The sequence below is a fragment of the Orcinus orca genome, unplaced genomic scaffold, assembly GCF_937001465.1.
Source record: "Orcinus orca unplaced genomic scaffold, mOrcOrc1.1 scaffold_47, whole genome shotgun sequence".
NCBI classification, from domain to species: Eukaryota; Metazoa; Chordata; class Mammalia; order Artiodactyla; family Delphinidae; genus Orcinus; species Orcinus orca.
In genome coordinates, this window is record NW_026044101.1 from 1453878 (window position 1) to 1474621 (window position 20744).

The following is a 20744-nucleotide window of genomic DNA, read 5'->3' on the forward strand; positions in this document are numbered from 1 at the left end:
TCCAGAAAGGCAGGAGAGGCCATGGAGCACTGGGAGCCTTGATATGCTGATGGGCGGTATGTAAATTGCCAACAGCCACTGGGGAGAAGTGTATGGTGTTTCCTGAAACATCTAAAAAACAAAGCAACAGAGCCTAGGGCACTTCCACTTATGGTCCTATAGCTTAGGGAAATTAAAATCAAAAAGACACAGCCACCTAAAATTTGGGATGGCTCTGTTTACAAGAACCTCGTATATGGTACATGTTCAATATCGCAGAAAGTGAAAAATGGATAAAGAATTTGTGGTACTTACGTACAATGCAATATCACTCAGCAATGAAATCTATGTCATCAGGCCCGTAGCAGCATAATGAGTGATTCAGGTATGATGATTCTAAGTGAACTAAGTCACACAGAAAAAGAAACATCATAAGATATCACTAATAAACGGAACGTAAACTTGTCTACAAAGGAACTGAATTACAAAACAGAACAGGGTCTCAAATTTAGAAAACCAGCTTATGCTTGCTTAAGGGGAAAGGTGAGTTGGGGTGCTGCATAAAACCAGAGATTGAAATGAGCACAGATAAAGTTCCTTAAGCCAAATATGGAATAGACAAGAGCTACTCCTTGCTCAACGAAATGGGCTCAACACCTCATATTAAACGCCTAAGAATGTACCTGACTATTAAGTATCTTAAAACCTATGGATCGCTCTGTCTCCGAAAGAGAATCAAGCGTGTGTACAGGGGCATAAACGCAGCAGTGATAGGATTGGAGAGGTTCGGTGAGCAAATGAAGACCCTTTGAAGTCATATTGCATGGTACCCATTCCACGGGTCTCAACTCTCCAGGTTTAAGGGATTCTTCCTTCAGCTAAATCATGCATGTGGAACCCAGAGTATGATCAACCGTGTGATCGGGAGACGTGTTCCAATATGTCTCAGTTCTCATCCCCTGGTACTCAGGTGCAACATTCCAGACGCTTTACTAACACTCTCCCGACTTGGAGAGTCAGTGCCTTTAACCCCCTGTTTGGCCCAGTTTGCAATTTCTGCGGAAGATGAACAGGAATAGGGAGAACCAATGAGAGACTAGCTGGAGGTGTCTGGACGGGCAAATTTAACTCTCATTTCCCACCAGGAAGAGGAATTAACCAAAGGCTCAGCGTGCCATGCCCGAACCAGATAAGGGCGTGAAGCAATGCTGCAGTGTTGCGGCCAGCTCACAAGAAAGCGAGTTGAAGAAAGGAGCTCAGGGGCACTGTAATTCACAAACCTGCAGAGTTATAAATGACAGCAATCGTCCAAAAATATACTGAAGTAAGGCTGCCAAGAGGAGTTGAAAGCGGGGCAGAATTGCAGGAAACCGATTTCAGGAGGTAGACTGGAATTGCATTTAAAGCATAGGAAAAGAGGCAAAATGTCGACAATGATGCACTTGGCCTAAAAGGGCGTATGCGTTTTTTCCTGAATATATTCAGGAAAAAACGCATAAGCACTTTCTGGCCAACCAAGCAAGCTTGCAAAGGAAATCTGCACTACAATGAAGTCTCACTTCCCCCCGGTCAAAAGGGCCATCTGAAAAAAGTGTAAAATCCAGAAAGGCAGGACAGGCCATGGAGAACTGGGAGCCTTGTTATGCTGATGGGCGGGATGTAAATTGCCAACAGCCACTGGGGAGAACCGTATGGTGTTTCCTGAAACATCTAAAAAACAAAGCAACAGAGCATAGGGCACTTCCACTTATGGTCCTATAGCTTAGGGAAATTAAAATCAAAAAGACACAGCCACCCCAAAGTTTGGGACGGCTCTTTTAGAGGTACCTCTTCTTCAGCACAAGTTAAATATGCCAGTGAGCAAATAATGGATAAAGAAGTTGCGGTACTTACGTACAACAGAATACCTCTCAGCAATGAAAACTATGTCACCAGGCCCGTACCAGCATAATGAGTGGATTGAGGCACGGTGATTCTAAGTGAAAAAAGTCACACAGAAAAAGAAACATCATAAGGTATCACTAATACATGGAATGTGAACTTGGTTACACATGAACTGAATTACAAAACAGAACAGGGTCTCATATTTAGAAAACCAACTTATGCTTGCTTAAGGGGGAAGGTGAGTTGTGGTGCTGCATAAAAGCAGAGTTTGAAATTAGCACAGATACCGTTCCATAAGCTAAATATGTAATAGACAAGACCTACCCCTTGCTCAACAAAATGGACTCAACAATGAGGTATCACCTCACACCTGGTAGAATGGGCATCATCAGAAAATCTACAAACAAAAAATGCCTGAAATGTGTGGAGAAAAGGAACCCTCTTCCACTATTGTTGGGAATATAAATTGATACAGTCACTATGGAGAACAATATGGAGTTTCTTAAGAAACTAACAGTAGAATTACCATATGATACAGCAATCCCAGTTCTGGACATATACCCAGACAAAACCATAAATGAAAAAGAGACATTCACCGCAATGTTCATTGTATCACGCTTTACAATATCGAGGTAATGGAAGCAACCTAAATGCCCACAGACAGACGAATGCATAAAGCTGTGGTACATATATAAAATGGAATATTACTAAGCCATGAAAAGGAATGAAATTAGGTCATTTGTAGAGACGTCGATGGATCTAGAGACTGTCATACAGAGTGAAGTAAGTCAGAAAGAGAAAAACAAATCTTGTATATTCATGCATATATGTGGAACCTAGAAAAACTGTACAGATTAACCATTTTGCAAGGCATAAATAGAGCAACAGATGTAGACAACAAACGTATGGACAACAAGGGGGGAAAGCTGTTGAGGGGGTTGGTGGTGGGAGGAGTTGAGAGACTGGGATTGGCATGTATACATTTATATGTATAAAATAGATAACCAATAAGAACCTGCTGTATAAAAATATAAAATAAAATTCAAAATTAAAAAGAAATAAAATTTAAAAAATAAAACAGAAAAAACAATTATTCCCTTCACATACATGTATTTATATGAATAAATTATTTCCATGCTTATATCTGTAAATACAAAAAAGAGGAATAAAATCTACCTTGAACCAAAAACGAAAAAGAGAAAAAAAACACAGAACCCACCAGTTCCACAGAGGAAAACCGTATCAGGGCACTTGCTCCAGTTGTAAACAATTCTGAAGTTGGTCAGTGGTGGGGAATCGTCTCCCATTCAGCCAGCAGCCCCCATGCAACAAGCGTCCTCATTGCAAAGCTGGGGCACCATGCCGAGGCACCTGTGAGTAAACGTGAGCTGAGCCCCAGGCCAGTTGCTGCTGAACTATTCCCACCCGTCCCAGGTAAAACACCTGAATATATACAAGGACTTGAAAGCCTAGAGGAAGGGCCATAGAGCCACACGAGTGACAGCATACCGGCCGACTTGGTGCCTGCAGGCCAGCCAGGATGGTCCTGGCCCTGGGTGCTCTTCTGGAAGATTTCCATTTCCCTGCCTGAGATACCCGTCCTGTCCCTGCCCCCACTGCTTTTTTCCTTCCTCACCTCTGCCCAGGGAGAAATTCCAGCAGCAGGTATGGGTGACACATCCTCTTCTTTAGCAGGAGGCAGCCTGACAACTGCTGCAGAAAGTCCAGCAGAGCCCCACTCACACTGGGCCACCCACAAAGCCGTGGCCTCTCACTCCCTCCCACCAGCCCAGCCCCGAGACTGCTGACAGGGCAGAGAAAATGGCGTCAGGCACGGCTGCAGGGCCTCTTGCTGCCTGGAGTGGTATTTATATTGATCTCAACCCAGGCACACCTGGGGAGGGCTGGCCGGCATGGTAAGGCTGCCCAGGTCAGCCAATCATCACCCCTCAGGGGCTCACAGTTGCAGAAAATGGAACTTGCTGAACCGGCCAGGTCCAAGGAACAGGTGTGGGCTCCTGAGAGTCAGGATAGACAAGGGGCTGCAGCTTTGGCTTGTTTTCTAATCATTTTATCTGGCCCATGAGTGGGAGACAACTTCAAGAAAACCCTCTCCTAATGAGAGGAACCCAGGAGTCAGGGAGAGGAGGGGTGGGTGGTGGTTGGAGACAGAGGCCTGGTGCCCCGGGTGCAGTGGAAGTCTCTGGAAGACCAGGTGGAGGGAGGCCGCACAGAGTGATGCCCAGGGTCACAGACCTGTCGCAGCTGCTGTTTGTTAGTTCAAGTCCTGCTCTGAGGTGCTCTGTGTCAGCTCTGAGCGACAGGTGAGCTGGGGGTGCTCTGCAATGAGGGCTATGTGCACGGTTCCTGTGTGCCCAGCCCCTGCCACGGTACCTGCAAGGGTAGCTCTGTATCCTGGGAGGGGCCTGACCACGAGAGCCCCGTGGGCTGGGGTGGGGGTGGGGTACCTGCCCAGGTGAGCTCCATATTCTGGGATTGGTCTGACCACGAGAGCCCCATGGGCTGCTGGGGACCTGGTAAAGGATGTCAGGACAGTCAGTGAAGCCACCGAGGATATACCTCCAGCTGCTCCTAATTCCTACACCCTGCTGGTCATTCTACCAACCACCAGGACATGGTATTCTGTATTAGTCTTCAATGATGCCTTCTTTTGTATTCCATTAGTCCCAGAGTCACAAGAAATTTTGGCTTGTGAGTGGCAAGACTCAACATACAACTAAAACAATACTTCCGGGCCGTCTTGCCCCAAGGGTGCAAAAATTCCCACACCATCTTTGGGGAAAGCTTAGCTAAAGACCTAAAAGTTCTACCTCTGGAAAAGGAAACCCTCCTTCAGTACGCAGACGACATTCTGATCACCAGCCCTACTAAGGAGGCCTCTGAACTACCAAGCCAATAAAGGATAGAAGTTGTCCAAGAAAAAGCTCAAATATCACAGACTGCGGTGACCTGCCTGGGCTTCGTTCTCACAGAAGGTCGGAGAAGCCCATCCCAGGAAAGGGAAGAAACCATTTTCAGCCTTACCCCTTTCTAAAACTAGAAGACAGCTTAGGGGTTCCTGGGGAGGCCAGGGTTTGCTGCTTCTGGATCCCTAACTACAGTCTACTAGCTGGGCCTCTATATGAAACACTGAAAGGAAAAGATGATGATCCTTTTGAATAGAATCCAGAAGTGGCCTTTCAAGAATGGAAAGAGCAGTCAATTCAGACCCTTGCCCTGGAACTCCCTAATTTAGCTAAACCCTTTGACCTTTACATTCCCGGTGAAAGGTGAATCGCCATTGGAGAATTAGTGCAAAAACTGGGACCACTTGAAATGGAACAATGCAAGAATGCCATCCAGGTAGGATAAACTACGGGCACCAAGGGGCTTGGCCCACTGCCACATCTGGCCAAGATACTGGCGGTATCTAAAAACCTGGAAATCAGCAGCCCAAAAGGCCACCTCCCTCCTAAGGGAAAAGGACCCCACGTGGTGATCCTAACCACCAACCATGCCCTGAAGTTGCAGGGTTCTCTCCGTGGGCACACCAACCTCGAGTGAGGAGGCCCTCCAACTCCAACATCCAGAGAGATAACCGGGGGCAACAGGGCACCATGACGACTTGTGTGAACATCACTTGACCTGGAGTTTCTCTCATAAAACAACAAGAGTGTGTCCCAAAAGAGTAGACTACTGCTTGCAGGACTTACTGCACCCAGAGGGGAGCTAATAATCTTGGCGGGGGAACCGTATATCACACTGTCACCATAGAAAAGCCTACAGACACCTTGATGATGGTGGCCAATAAGACCAGCTGGACTCCTGTTTACTTCAAAAGGCTGTTGACTCAGTGGCCATCATGGTCCTTGATCACCACTGACCCTGGACTGTCTGGGAGTTGAGCAGGCAGGGCTCTGACACCTGGTGCTGTTTGTACGTTAATTCAGGGGCCTAATTGAAGAAAGCGCAGACTACTGGTCAGAGCATCTAGGCTGGCAGAAACGGTCAGCCTAAGGTGGCCGAACAAATGTGGGGCGGGGTGAAACCGGCCCCCACAGCGTCTCTGCACATCTCTTTCCTGGACCCTTAAAGGTCATTAGAATCTATAACACTTCCAATGCTGGTGCTCAGGTGGACGAGCAGGGAGGCAGGGGGCCTGGGGACAATCAACGTCACCTGGAGGCTGCTGGGGAGAAGCCCTGACCCTCGCCCCCGGGTATGAGGGCTCCCAACTCAGCACTCAGCAGTTACAGAAGAAGGGTCTGCACCCTCAGCACTCCAAGAATGAGGAACGGGACAAAAGGCAGAGGAGGGGTTTGTCCCCAGCAAAGCCCATTAAAATTCCCTGGGAGATAAAAATAGAATCTGGGCAATAAAGTCAAGTCTAACCTTTTTTATCCTTTGTGCTTTGTCTAATTTCATGTGCTCCTAGGGTCCCGCATGCAGAGGTTCCACACCCGGCACTTCAGACCAGATTTCCTAGTGCAGAATGGCTGGGACGACACCTCAGCTCCTGGGGCCCAGTGCAGACTCCGCGATATAGAGCCTGAGCTGCAGCCAACCCGGCCCTCGAGAGCTCCGCCCCCTCCCTCCCACTGACTCTGACAGGATCTCTACACAACAGCCCAGCCCACAGCCCACGGGGTAGTGCATGCTCTCACCTCTCCATTCTCTGATCAAAATATAAAGTTTCCTTTGCTTGTGAACCAAACTCAGTCTCGATCTGTTGGCCCCAATGACACTGGGCAGGGGGACACTTGTTGGGGTCCACTCTGGAGGATCAGTAACAGAAATTGAGACTATTGTAACCTCAATGAACAGATGTGTGAGCCAAACTGTAGTTAACATAGAACAGTGTATAAGGCTCGGGTAAAATAAGATGTTTCTAACACTTCCATTTGATATTTCCATCACTTTATTATAAGCAAGTTCAGTGAAAAGGTTTGTCTTATTTGTCAGGTCAATATTAGAGAAACGAAGTGATTTCTTTCCAAGGATGTACATCTAATAATCTTGGTTAAAGCTTCAATCTTGTTTTAAATGCTTTTCCATTGAAAATGATACCTCTCTTTCAGCTCCCCCATTTCTGAGAAGTATAAAATCTTATAATTTATTATTACCAAAGGGGAAAGGTGGGAGGAGGGATAAATTAACAGTTTGGGATTAACACATACACACTGCTATGTATAAAATAGATCATCAACAAGGAACTACTGTATAGCACAGGGAACTACACTCAACATTTTGCAATAAGCTATAAGGGGAAATAATCTGGAAAAGAATAGATATTTTTATTGTCATTGTCATCTATCAATGACAGTTAAAGTGTAACCTAAGGGAAGCTGGTGGTGAGTGCTTCTGACCCTGAAGACTTCAATCATCTAAAGTTTGGACTCTGCCTACTTCCCAAGGCCCTTAATGAACATATGTGTAGCCGTAGCTTAAAAAATTCCCCAGTTTGGGTTTTGGGCAGACACTGATTTTGAAAAAGCCCTGGTGTTCTCCTTACATGAATGGGATTCTTCCTACTGCTAAAACATGTCTGTCACACCCAGAGGATGGTATACCGTCTGATCGGGAAGAGTTTGGAAAACACATCTCATCTCCTCATCTCCTGGTGCTCGGGTTCACCCCTCCAGCGTCTTTACTAACAGTCTCCCCACTTGGAGATGTCAGCACTGTCAACATCCTGTTGCGTACAGTTTGGAATTTGTCCAGAGGATGAAGCGGAAGGATGAGGAACAATGAGAGACAAGTCCTAGGTGTTCAGACAGGCACATGTCACTCTAATTTCCAATCAGGAAGACGAATTGACCAAAGGCTAGGGTTGCCCATGGAAACAGTATAGGGCTTGAGGAAATCCCGCTGCTTTGTGGCCAGTTCCCATAAACACAAGTTGAACAATGGAACTCAGGGGCAGTAAAATTCACGAAACTGCAGAGTTGAAAATATCCATCACTGAAAAATGTCTTGAGGAAAGTCAGAGAAAAGGACTTGTAAGCAAGGGAGAATGGCAGGAAAGGGATCTGAGGAGGTAGAAAGGACTTGCCATTAAGCACGAGAAAAGGAGCTGAACATTGCCAACATTGCAGTTGGCCAAAAAGGGTGTATGCGTTTTTTTCTGTATATATTCAAGAAAAGGGCATACACTTTTTTAGCCAAGCAAACAGGTGGGCACTGGAAGTCAATACTACAAAAGATATCACTTCACATCAGTCAGAAGAGCCATCCTCATAAAGCGTAAACAACAGAAATGCAGGACAGGGCAAGGAGAAGAGGGAGCCCTGTGAGACTTATAGTGGAAATGTATATTGCCAATGGCCATTCTGGAGAAGTGTATTGTGTTTACTAAAGCATCTAAAAAATGAGCTACAGAGCATAGGGCACTTGCACTCATGGGCGTATATCTTGGGAAAAACAAAAATCGAGAGGACACAGGCACCCCAATGTTTACTCCCTCTCTGTTTAAAAGATCCTCGACTAGGATATAACTTAAATGTCTCTGGAGAGAAAAAATGGATAGAGATGTGGTACTTAGGTAGAGTGGAATATTATTCAGCCTGGAAATCAATGAAATATGGCCAGTTGTAACAACTCCGGAAGAGTTACGTATGATCATTCTAAGTGACATAATTCAAAAAGAAAAAGACACATATCATAAGATATCACTTAAAGGTGGAATCCAAAATGGCTACACATGAAATAAATTACAAAACAAAAACATAGTCAAATATGTAGGAAACACGCATAAGGCTGCTAAACGGGAAAGGTGGGGAGGGGTGAGGCATCATCCAGGAGGTTGAAATTAGCAAAGATACCATTCCAAATACCAAACTGATAATCAACAAGGCCCACACGGTAGCTAAAAGAACTGCACTCAGCACACTCAAGTCACCGGAAAAGAATATATACGACTGGTAAGAATCTGAAAAAGAATTTACTGATGTCTCTCTGTACGTGAATCAAGTGGATGTACAGCAGCAAGAAACAGAGCTTTGAAAATCAGCTGTAACCAATATAGTAATAAATTGAAGAAAATAAACGACAGAGAGACAGAGAAAACCTCTTACAACTTTTCCTCAGGAACGGTGATGCAACATGGATTGAACACATCTAGACCCACAGCAGGATGAGACATAAGGCTGGAAACTGTTTGCACTAAGAGAAATGTGAGGTTGGGTGAGGAAATGCACACCCTTTAAAGTAATACTACCTGGTACCCATTCAATGGGTCCCAAATCTGCAGGTTCAAGGGATCTTCCTACAGCTAAAACATGCATGGAAAACCCAGAGGACTGTACACCATGTGATCGGGAGATGTGTCTAAAATGCAGCTCATTTATCCTCTCCTGGTGCTCCTGTTCACCATTCCAGCCACGTTACTTAGAATCTCCCCACTTGGAGAATCAGCACATTTAAACTTCTGTTTCACACATTTTGCAAATTGTGAGGAGGATGAACGGGAAGAGGGGGAACCAATGAGAGAATAGTTGTAGGGGTTTGGACGGGCACATATCAGTCTAATTTCCCATTAAGAATAAGAATTGAAAAAAGGCTCAGCCCGCCTCGCCGGAGCCAAAATAGGGCCTGAAGCAATCCTGCGGGTTTGAGGCCAGCTCACAAAAGAGCAACTTAAAAAATGGAGCTCAGGGTCACTGCAATTCACAAACCTGCAGAGTTATAAATGAAAACTAACATCCAAAACTATGTTGAGGTAAGGCAAAGAAGAGGATCTGAATGCAAGACAGAATTGCAAGAAACAGATTTCAAGAGATAGATTGGACTCGTCTTTAAAGCACATGAAAAGTGGCAGAATTTCGACAATGATGCAGTTGGCCCAAAAGGGCGTATGCGTTTTTCCTGATTATATCCAGGAAAAAACTCATACGCACTTTATGGGCAACGAAGCAAGCAAGCAATGCAAATGTGCACAACAAAGAAGTCTCATTTCCCACCGGTCAAAAGGGCCATCCTAAAAAATTGTAAAAACCAGAAATGCAGGACAGGCCATGGAGAACAGGGAGCCTTTATACGCTGATGGGCAGTGTGTGAACTGCCGAGAGCCACTCTGGAGAAGCGTATGGTGGTTCCTAAATCATCTAAAAAACAGAGCTACAGAGCATAGGACACTTCCAATCATGGGAGTATATCTAGGGAAGTCTAAAAATCAACAAGACACAAGCACACCACAGTTTAGGGCTACTCTGTTTACAAGAACCTCAACTTCAGTACACCTTAAATATCCCAGGAAAGAGAACAATGGATAAAGAAGATGTGGTACTTATGTACAATGGAATATCTCTTCACCATGAAATCAATGTAATAAGGCTAGTAGAAGGATAAAGAGTGGATTTAGGTCCGATAATACTACTTGAAATAAGTCAAACAGAAAAAGAAACATATCATAAGATATCACTTATAGAGGGAGGGTAAATATGGCTGCACAAGAAATGAATTACAGAACAGAACAGTGTCTCACATTTAGAAAACACACTTATGTCAGCTTAAGGGGAAAGGAGAGGTGGGGTGATGCATAAAACCAGAGTTTGAAATTAGCACAGATACCGTTCAATAAACCAAATAAATATTAGACAAGATCTACACCTTGCTCAATGAACTGGCCTCAACACACCTTATAAACCACAGAGAAATATATCTGAGTAATAAGAATCTTAAAATCCATGTATTGATATATCTCCATAAGGGAATCAAGTGTGTGCAGAGCGGCACAAACACAGCAGTGAAAATGAGCTAAACCCCATTATAGAAATAAATTTTAAAAACAAAACGCAGAAACAATGAAAGAGAGAAAAATTCTTACAAAATTTGCTCGGGGGCTGTGATGCAACCTGGATTGACCACATATAAACCCACAGCTGGATAAGACATAAGGCTGGACACTTGGGGCTGAGAGGATTGGTGAGTTTTGGTGAGCAACTGCCAAAAGTTTAATGCAATACTTCATGCTACTCATTCCAAGGGTCCCAACAATCCAGGTTGAAGGGAATCTTCCTACAGCTAAACCATGCTTGGAAAACCCAGCGACTGGTATACCATATGATCGGGAAAGGTTTCTAAAACGCACCTCATTTTTCCTCTCCTGGGGCTCCGGATCGACATTCCAGCCGCTTAACTAACAACATCCCCACATGGAGAGTCAATGCCTTTAACTTCTGGTATCGCACAGTCTGCAGTTAGTGCGGAGGATGAATGAGAATAGGGGGAACCAGTGAGAAACAAGCTGTAGCGGTTTCAATGGGCACATGTCACTCTAATTTCACATCAGTAAGAAGAATAAACCAAAGGCACAGCAAGGTACCCCAGAAGAAGAATAGGGCCTGAAGGAATCCTGTGGTTATGAGGCAAGATCACAAAAATATGAGCTGAAAAATGGAGCTAAGGGCCACTGCAATTCAAAAACGTGCAGAGTTATAAAGGCCAACTATTTTCAAAAACTATATTGAGGTAAGGCTATGAAGAGGCATTGAAAGCAAGGCAGAATTGCAGGAAACCTATTTCAGGAGGTAGACAGGAATTGCATTTAAAGCATAGGAAAAGAGGCAGAACGTCGACAATGATGCACTTGGCCAAAAAGGGCGTATGCATTTTTTTCCTGAATATATTCAGGAAAAAAACGCATACGCCCTTTTTGGCCAACCAAGCAAGCTTGCAAAGGAAATCTGCACTACAATGAAGTCTCACTTCGCCCCGGTCAAAAGGGCCATCTGAAAAAAGTGTAAAATCCAGAAAGGCAGCACAGGCCATGGAGAACTGGGAGCCTTGTTATGCTGATGGGCGGGATGTAATTTGCCAACAGCCACTAGGGAGAAATGTATTGTGTTTCCTGAAACATCTAAAAAACAAAGCAACAGAAGCTAGGGCAATTCCACTTATGGTCCTATAGCTTAGGGAAATTAAAATCAAAAAGACACAGCCACCCAAAAGTTTGGGACGGCTCTGTTTACAAGAACCTCGTTTATGGTACAAGTTCAATATCGCAGAAAATGAAAAATGGATAAAGAAGTTGTGGTACTTACGTACAATGCAATATCACTCAGCAATGAAATCTATGTCATCAAGCCCGTAGCAGCATAATGAGTGGATTCAGGTATGATGATTCTAACTGAAATAAGTCACACAGAAAAAGAAACATCATAAGATATCACTAATACACGGAATGTAAACTTGCTACACAGAAACAGAGTTACAAAACAGAATAAGGTCTCAAATTTAGAAAACCAACTTATGCTTGCTTAAGGGGAAAGGTGAGTTGGGGTGCTGCATAAAACCAGAGATTGAAATGAGCACAGATAAAGTTCCTTAAGCCAAATATGTAATAGACAAGAGCTACTCCTTGCTCAATGAGATGGACTCAACACACCATATTAAACGCCTAAGAATGTACCTGACTAGTAAGTATCTTAAAACCTATGGATCGCTCTGTCTCCGAAAGAGAATCAAGCGTGTGTACAGGGGCATAAACGCAGCAGTGATAGGATTGGAGAGGTTCGGTGAGTAAATGAAGACCCTTTGAAGTCATATTGCATGGTACCCATTCCACGGGTCTCAACTCTCCAGGTTTAAGGAATTCTTCCTTCAGCTAAATCATGCATGTGGAACCCAGAGTATGATCAACCGTGTGATCAGGAGACGTGTTCCAATATGTCTCAGTTCTCGTCTGCTGCTACTCGGGTGCAACATTCCAGACGCTTTACTAAAACTCTCCCGACTTGGAGAGTCAGTGCCTTTAACCTCCTGTTTGGCCCAGTTTGCAATTTCTGCGGAAGATGAACAGGAATAGGGAGAACCAATGAGAGACTAGCTGGAGGTGTCTGGACGGGCAAATTTAACTCTCATTTCCCACCAGGAAGAGGAATTAACCAAAGGCTCAGCGTGCCGTGCCAGAACCAGATTAGGGCCTGAAGCAATCCTGCGGTGTTGCGGCCAGCTCACAAGAAAGCGAGTTGAAGAAAGGAGCTCAGGGCCACTGTAATTCACAAACCTGCAGAGTTATAAATGACAGCTATCGTCCAAAAATATACTGAAGGAAGGCTGCCAAGAGGACTTGAAAGCGGGGCAGAATTGCAGGAAACCGATTTCAGGAGGAGGACTGGAATTGCATTTAAAGCATAGGAAAAGAGGCAGAACGTCGGCAATGATGCACTTGGCCAAAAAGGGCGTATGCGTTTTTTCCTGAATATATTCAGGAAAAAACGCATACGCCCTTTTTGGCCAACCAAGCAAGCTTGCAAAGGAAATCTGCACTACAATGAAGTCTCACTTCCCCCCGGTCAAAAGGGCCATCTGAATAAAGTGTAAAATCCAGAAAGGCAGGAGAGGCCATGGAGAACTGGGAGCCTTGTTATGCTGATGGGTGGGATGTAAATTGCCAACAGCCACTTGGGAGAAGTGTATGGTGTTTCCTGAAACATCTAAAAAACAAAGCAACAGAGCCTAGGGCACTTCCACTTATGGTCCTATAGCTTAGGGAAATTAAAATCAAAAAGACACAGCCACCCCAAAGTTTGGGACGGCTCTGTTTACAAGAACCTCGTTTACGGGACAAGTTCAATATCGCAAAAAGTGAAAAATGGATAAAGAAGTTGTGGTACTTACGTACAATGCAATATCACTCAGCAATGAAATCTATGTCATCAGGCCCATAGCAGCATAATCAGTAGGTTCAGGTATGATGATTCTAACTGAAATAAGTCACAAGAAAAAGAAACATCATAAGATATCACTAATACATGGAATGTAAACTTGGCTACACAGGAACTGGATTACAAAACAGAACAGGGTCTCAAATTTAGAAAACCAACTTATGCTTGCTTAAGGGGAATGGTGAGTTGGGGTGCTGCATAAAACCAGAGATTGAAATGAGCATAGATAAAGTTCCTTAAGCCAAATATGTAATAGACAAGAGCTACTCCTTGCTCAACGAAATGGACTCAACACCCCATATTAAACGCCTAAGAATGTAGCTGACTAGTAAGTATCTTAAAACCTATGGATTGCTATGTCTCCAAAAGAGAATCAAGCGTTTGTACAGGGGCATAAACGCAGCAGTGATAGGATTGGAGAGGATCGGTGAGCAAATGAAGACCCTTTGAAGTCATATTGCATGGTACCCATTCCACGGGTCTCAACTCTCCACGTTTAAGGGATTCTTCCTTCAGCTAAAGCATGCATGTGGAACCCAGAGTATGATCAACCATGTGATCGGGAGACGTGTTCCAATATGTCTCAGTTCTCGTCCCCTGGTACTCGGGTGCATCATTCCAGACGCTTTACTAACACTCTCCCGCCTTGGAGAGTCAGTGCCTTTAACCTCCTGTTTGGCCCAGTTTGCAATTTCTGCGGAAGATGAACAGGAATAGGGAGAACCAATGAGAGACTAGCTGGAGGTGTCTGGACGGGCAATTTTAACTCTCATTTCCCACCAGGAAGAGGAATTAACCAAAGGCTCAGCGGGCTTTGCCAGAACCAGAGTAGGGCCTGAAGCAATCCTGCGGTGTTGCGGCCAGCTCACAAGAAAGCGAGTTGAAGAAAGGAGCTCGGGGCACTGTAATTCACAAACCTGCAGAGTTATAAATGACAGCTATCGTCCAAAAATATACTGAAGGAAGGCTGCCAAGAGGACTTGAAAGTGGGCAGAATTGCAGGCAACCGATTTCAGGAGGTAGACTGGAATTGCATTTAAAGCATAGGAAAAGAGGCAGAACGTCGACAATGATGCACTTGGCCACAAAGGGCGTATGCGTTTTTTCCTGAATATATTCAGGAAAAAACGCATACGCCCTTTTTGGCCAACCAAGCAAGCTTGCAAAGGAAATCTGCACTACAATGAAGTCTCATTTCCCCCAGTCAAAAGGGCCATCTGAAAAAAGTGTAAAATCCAGAAAGGCAGGACAGGCCATGGAGAACTGGGAGCCTTGTTATGCTGATGGGCAGGATGTAAATTGCCAACAGCCACTCGGGGAAGTGTATGGTGTTTCCTGAAACATCTAAAAAACAAAGCAACAGAGCCTAGGGCACTTCCACTTATGGTCCTATAGCTTAGGGAAATTAAAATCAAAAAGACACAGCCACCCCAAAATTTGGGACGGCTCTTTTACAGGAACCTCTTCTTCAGCACAAGTTAAATATGCCAGAGAGCAAATAATGGATAAAGAAGTTGCGGTACTTACGTACAACAGAATACCTCTCAGCAATGAAAACTATGTCACCAGGCCCGTACCAGCATAATGAGTGGATTGAGGCACGGTGATTCTAAGTGAAAAAAGTCACACAGAAAGAGAAACATCATAAGGTATCACTAATACATGGAATGAGAACTTGGTTACACATGAACTGAATTACAAAACAGAACAGGGTCTCATGTTTAGAAAACCAACTTATGCTTGCTTAAGGGGGAAGGTGAGTTGTGGTGCTGCATAAAAGCAGAGTTTGAAATTAGCACAGATACCGTTCCATAAGCTAAATATGTAATAGACAAGACCTACCCCTTGCTCAACAAAATGGACTCAACAATGAGGTATCACCTCACACCTGGTAGAATGGGCATCATCAGAAAATCTACAAACAAAAAATGCTGGAAATGTGTGGAGAAAAGGAACCCTCTTCCACTATTGTTGGGAATATAAATTGATACAGTCACTATGGAGAACAATATGGAGTTTCTTAAGAAACTAACAGTAGAATTACCATATGATACAGCAATCCCAGTTCTGGACATATACCCAGACAAAACCATAAATGAAAAAGAGACATTCACCGCAATGTTCATTGTATCACTCTTTACAATATCGAGGTAATGGAAGCAACCTAAATGTCCACAGACAGACGAATGCATAAAGCTGTGGTACATATATAAAATGGAATATTACTAAGCCATGAAAAGGAATGAAATTAGGTCATTTGTAGAGACGTCGATGGATCTAGAGACTGTCATACAGAGTGAAGTAAGTCAGAAAGAGAAAAACAAATCTTGTATATTCATGCATATATGTGGAACCTAGAAAAACTGTACAGATTAACCATTTTGCAAGGCATAAATAGAGCAACAGATGTAGACAACAAACGTATGGACAACAAGGGGGGAAAGCTGTTGGGGGGGTTGGTGGTGGGAGGAGTTGAGAGACTGGGATTGGCATGTATACATTTATATGTATAAAATAGATAACTAATAAGAACCTGCTGTATAAAAATATAAAATAAAATTCAAAATTAAAAAGAAATAAAATTTAAAAAATAAAACAGAAAAAACAATTATTCCCTTCACATACATGTATTTATATGAATAAATTATTTCCATGCTTATATCTGTAAATACAAAAAAGAGGAATAAAATCTACCTTGAACCAAAAACGAAAAAGAGAAAAAAAACACAGAACCCACCAGTTCCACAGAGGAAAACCGTATCAGGGCACTTGCTCCAGTTGTAAACAATTCTGAAGTTGGTCAGTGGTGGGGAATCATCTCCCATTCAGCCAGCAGCCCCCACGCAACAAGCGTCCTCATTGCAAAGCTGGGGCACCATGCCGAGGCATCTGTGAGTAAACGTGAGCTGAGCCCCAGGCCAGTTGCTGCTGAACTATTCCCACCCGTCCCAGGTAAAACACCTGAATATATACAAGGACTTGAAAGCCTAGAGGAAGGGCCATAGAGCCACACGAGTGACAGCATACCGGCCGACTTGGTGCCTGCAGGCCAGCCAGGATGGTCCTGGCCCTGGGTGCTCTTCTGGAAGATTTCCATTTCCCTGCCTGAGATACCCGTCCTGTCCCTGCCCCCACTGCTTTTTTCCTTCCTCACCTCTGCCCAGGGAGAAATTCCAGCAGCAGGTATGGGTGACACATCCTCTTCTTTAGCAGGAGGCAGCCTGACAACTGCTGCAGAAAGTCCAGCAGAGCCCCACTCACACTGGGCCACCCACAAAGCCGTGGCCTCTCACTCCCTCCCACCAGCCCAGCCCCGAGACTGCTGACAGGGCAGAGAAAATGGCGTCAGGCACGGCTGCAGGGCCTCTTGCCACCTGGAGTGGTATTTATATTGATCTCAACCCAGGCACACCTGGGGAGGGCTGGCCGGCACGGTAAGGCTGCCCAGGTCAGCCAATCATCACCCCTCAGGGGCTCACAGTTGCAGAAAATGGAACTTGCTGAACCGGCCAGGTCCAAGGAACAGGTGTGGGCTCCTGAGAGTCAGGATAGACAAGGGGCTGCAGCTTTGGCTTGTTTTCTAATCATTTTATCTGGCCCATGAGTGGGAGATAACTTCAAGAAAACCCTCTCCTAATGAGAGGAACCCAGGAGTCAGGGAGAGGAGGGGTGGGTGGTGGTTGGAGACAGAGGCCTGGTGCCCCGGGTGCAGTGGAAGTCTCTGGAAGACCAGGTGGAGGGAGGCCGCACAGAGTGATGCCCAGGGTCACAGACCTGTCGCAGCTGCTGTTTGTTAGTTCAAGTCCTGCTCTGAGGTGCTCTGTGTCAGCTCTGAGCGACAGGTGAGCTGGGGGTGCTCTGCAATGAGGGCTATGTGCACGGTTCCTGTGTGCCCAGCCCTGCCACGGTACCTGCAAGGGTAGCTCTGTATCCTGGGAGGGGCCTGACCACGAGAGCCCCGTGGGCTGGGGTGGGGGTGGGGTACCTGCCCAGGTGAGCTCCATATTCTGGGATTGGTCTGACCACGAGAGCCCCATGGGCTGCTGGGGACCTGGTAAAGGATGTCAGGACAGTCAGTGAAGCCACCGAGGATATACCTCCAGCTGCTCCTAATTCCTACACCCTGCTGGTCATTCTACCAACCACCAGGACATGGTATTCTGTATTAGTCTTCAATGATGCCTTCTTTTGTATTCCATTAGTCCCAGAGTCACAAGAAATTTTGGCTTGTGAGTGGCAAGACTCAACATACAACTAAAACAATACTTCCGGGCCGTCTTGCCCCAAGGGTGCAAAAATTCCCACACCATCTTTGGGGAAAGCTTAGCTAAAGACCTAAAAGTTCTACCTCTGGAAAAGGAAACCCTCCTTCAGTACGCAGACGACATTCTGATCGCCAGCCCTACTAAGGAGGCCTCTGAACTACCAAGCCAATAAAGGATAGAAGTTGTCCAAGAAAAAGCTCAAATATCACAGACTGCGGTGACCTGCCTGGGCTTCGTTCTCACAGAAGGTCGGAGAAGCCCATCCCAGGAAAGGGAAGAAACCATTTTCAGCCTTACCCCTTTCTAAAACTAGAAGACAGCTTAGGGGTTCCTGGGGAGGCCAGGGTTTGCTGCTTCTGGATCCCTAACTACAGTCTACTAGCTGGGCCTCTATATGAAACACTGAAAGGAAAAGATGATGATCCTTTTGAATAGAATCCAGAAGTGGCCTTTCAAGAATGGAAAGAGCAGTCAATTCAGACCCTTGCCCTGGAACTCCCTAATTTAGCTAAACCCTTTGACCTTTACATTCCCGGTGAAAGGTGAATCGCCATTGGAGAATTAGTGCAAAAACTGGGACCACTTGAAATGGAACAATGCAAGAATGCCATCCAGGTAGGATAAACTACGGGCACCAAGGGGCTTGGCCCACTGCCACATCTGGCCATGATACTGGCGGTATCTAAAAACCTGGAAATCAGCAGCCCAAAAGGCCACCTCCCTCCTAAGGGAAAAGGACCCCACGTGGTGATCCTAACCACCAACCATGCCCTGAAGTTGCAGGGTTCTCTCCGTGGGCACACCAACCTCGAGTGAGGAGGCCCTCCAACTCCAACATCCAGAGAGATAACCGGGGGCAACAGGGCACCATGACGACTCGTGTGAACATCACTTGACCTGGAGTTTCTCTCATAAAACAACAAGAGTGTGTCCCAAAAGAGTAGACTACTGCTTGCAGGACTTACTGCACCCAGAGGGGAGCTAATAATCTTGGCGGGGGAACCGTATATCACACTGTCACCATAGAAAAGCCTACAGACACCTTGATGATGGTGACCAATAAGACCAGCTGGACTCCTGTTTACTTCAAAAGGCTGTTGACTCAGTGGCCATCATGGTCCTTGATCACCACTGACCCTGGACTGTCTGGGAGTTGAGCAGGCAGGGCTCTGACACCTGGTGCTGTTTGTACGTTAATTCAGGGGCCTAATTGAAGAAAGCGCAGACTACTGGTCAGAGCATCTAGGCTGGCAGAAACGGTCAGCCTAAGGTGGCCGAACAAATGTGGGGCGGGGTGAAACCGGCCCCCACAGCGTCTCTGCACATCTCTTTCCTGGACCCTTAAAGGTCATTAGAATCTATAACACTTCCAATGCTGGTGCTCAGGTGGACGAGCAGGGAGGCAGGGGGCCTGGGGACAATCAACGTCACCTGGAAGCTGCTGGGGAGAAGCCCTGACCCTCGCCCCCGGGTATGAGGGCTCCCAACTCAGCACTCAGCAGTTACAGAAGAAGGGTCTGCACCCTCAGCACTCCAAGAATGAGGAACGGGACAAAAGGCAGAGGAGGGGTTTGTCCCCAGCAAAGCCCATTAAAATTCCCTGGGAGATAAAAATAGAATCTGGGCAATAAAGTCAAGTCTAACCTTTTTTATCCTTTGTGCTTTGTCTAATTTCATGTGCTCCTAGGGTCCCGCATGCAGAGGTTCCACACCCGGCACTTCAGACCAGATTTCCTAGTGCAGAGTGGCTGGGACGACACCTCAGCTCCTGGGGCCCAGTGCAGACTCCGCGATATAGAGCCTGAGCTGCAGCCAACCCGGCCCTCGAGAGCTCCGCCCCCTCCCTCCCACTGACTCTGACAGGATCTCTACACAACAGCCCAGCCCACAGCCCACGGGGTAGTGCATGCTCTCACCTCTCCATTCTCTGATCAAAATATAAAGTTTCCTTTGCTTGTGAACAAAACTCAGTCTCGATCTGTTGGCCCCAATGACACTGGGCAGGGGGACACTTGTTGGGGTCCACTCTGGAGGATCAGTAACAGAAATTGAGACTATTGTAACCTCAATGAACAGATGTGTGAGCCAAACTGTAGTTAACATAGAACAGTGTATAAGGCTCGGGTAAAATAAGATGTTTCTAACACTTCCATTTGATATTTCCATCACTTTATTATAAGCAAGTTCAGTGAAAAGGTTTGTCTTATTTGTCAGGTCAATATTAGAGAAACGAAGTGATTTCTTTCCAAGGATGTACATCTAATAATCTTGGTTAAAGCTTCAATCTTGTTTTAAATGCTTTTCCATTGAAAATGATACCTCTCTTTCAGCTCCCCCATTTCTGAGAAGTATAAAATCTTATAATTTATTATTACCAAAGGGGAAAGGTGGGAGGAGGGATAAATTAACAGTTTGGGATTAACACATACACACTGCTATGTATAAAATAGATCATCAACAAGGAACTACTGTATAGCACAGGGAACTACACTCAACATTTTGCAATAACCTATAAGGGGAAATAATCTGGAAAAGAATAGATATTTTTATTGTCATTGTCATCTATCAATGACAGTTAAAGTGTAACCTAAGGGAAGCTGGTGGTGAGTGCTTCTGACCCTGAAGACTTCAATCATCTAAAGTTTGGACTCTGCCTACTTCCCCAGGCCCTTAATGAACATATGTGTAGCCGTAGCTTAAAAAATTCCCCAGTTTGGGTTTCGGGCAGACACTGATTTTGAAAAAGCCCTGGTGTTCTCCTTACATGAATGGGACTCTTCCTACTGCTAAAACATGTCTGTCACACCCAGAGGATGGTATACCGTCTGATCGGGAAGAGTTTGGAAAACACATCTCATCTCCTCATCTCCTGGTGCTCGGGTTCACCCCTCCAGCGTCTTTACTAACAGTCTCCCCACTTGGAGATGTCAGCACTGTCAACATCCTGTTG

The 20744-nt window shown here is 45.3% G+C and overlaps 1 long non-coding RNA gene across 2 annotated transcripts in view; it reads right to left on the reverse strand.

Annotated features, from left to right (window-relative positions):
• LOC125963366 (uncharacterized) overlaps positions 1–20744 on the reverse strand; it is a 542137-nt gene that overhangs the window by 398247 nt on the left and 123146 nt on the right. The window lies entirely within an intron of this gene.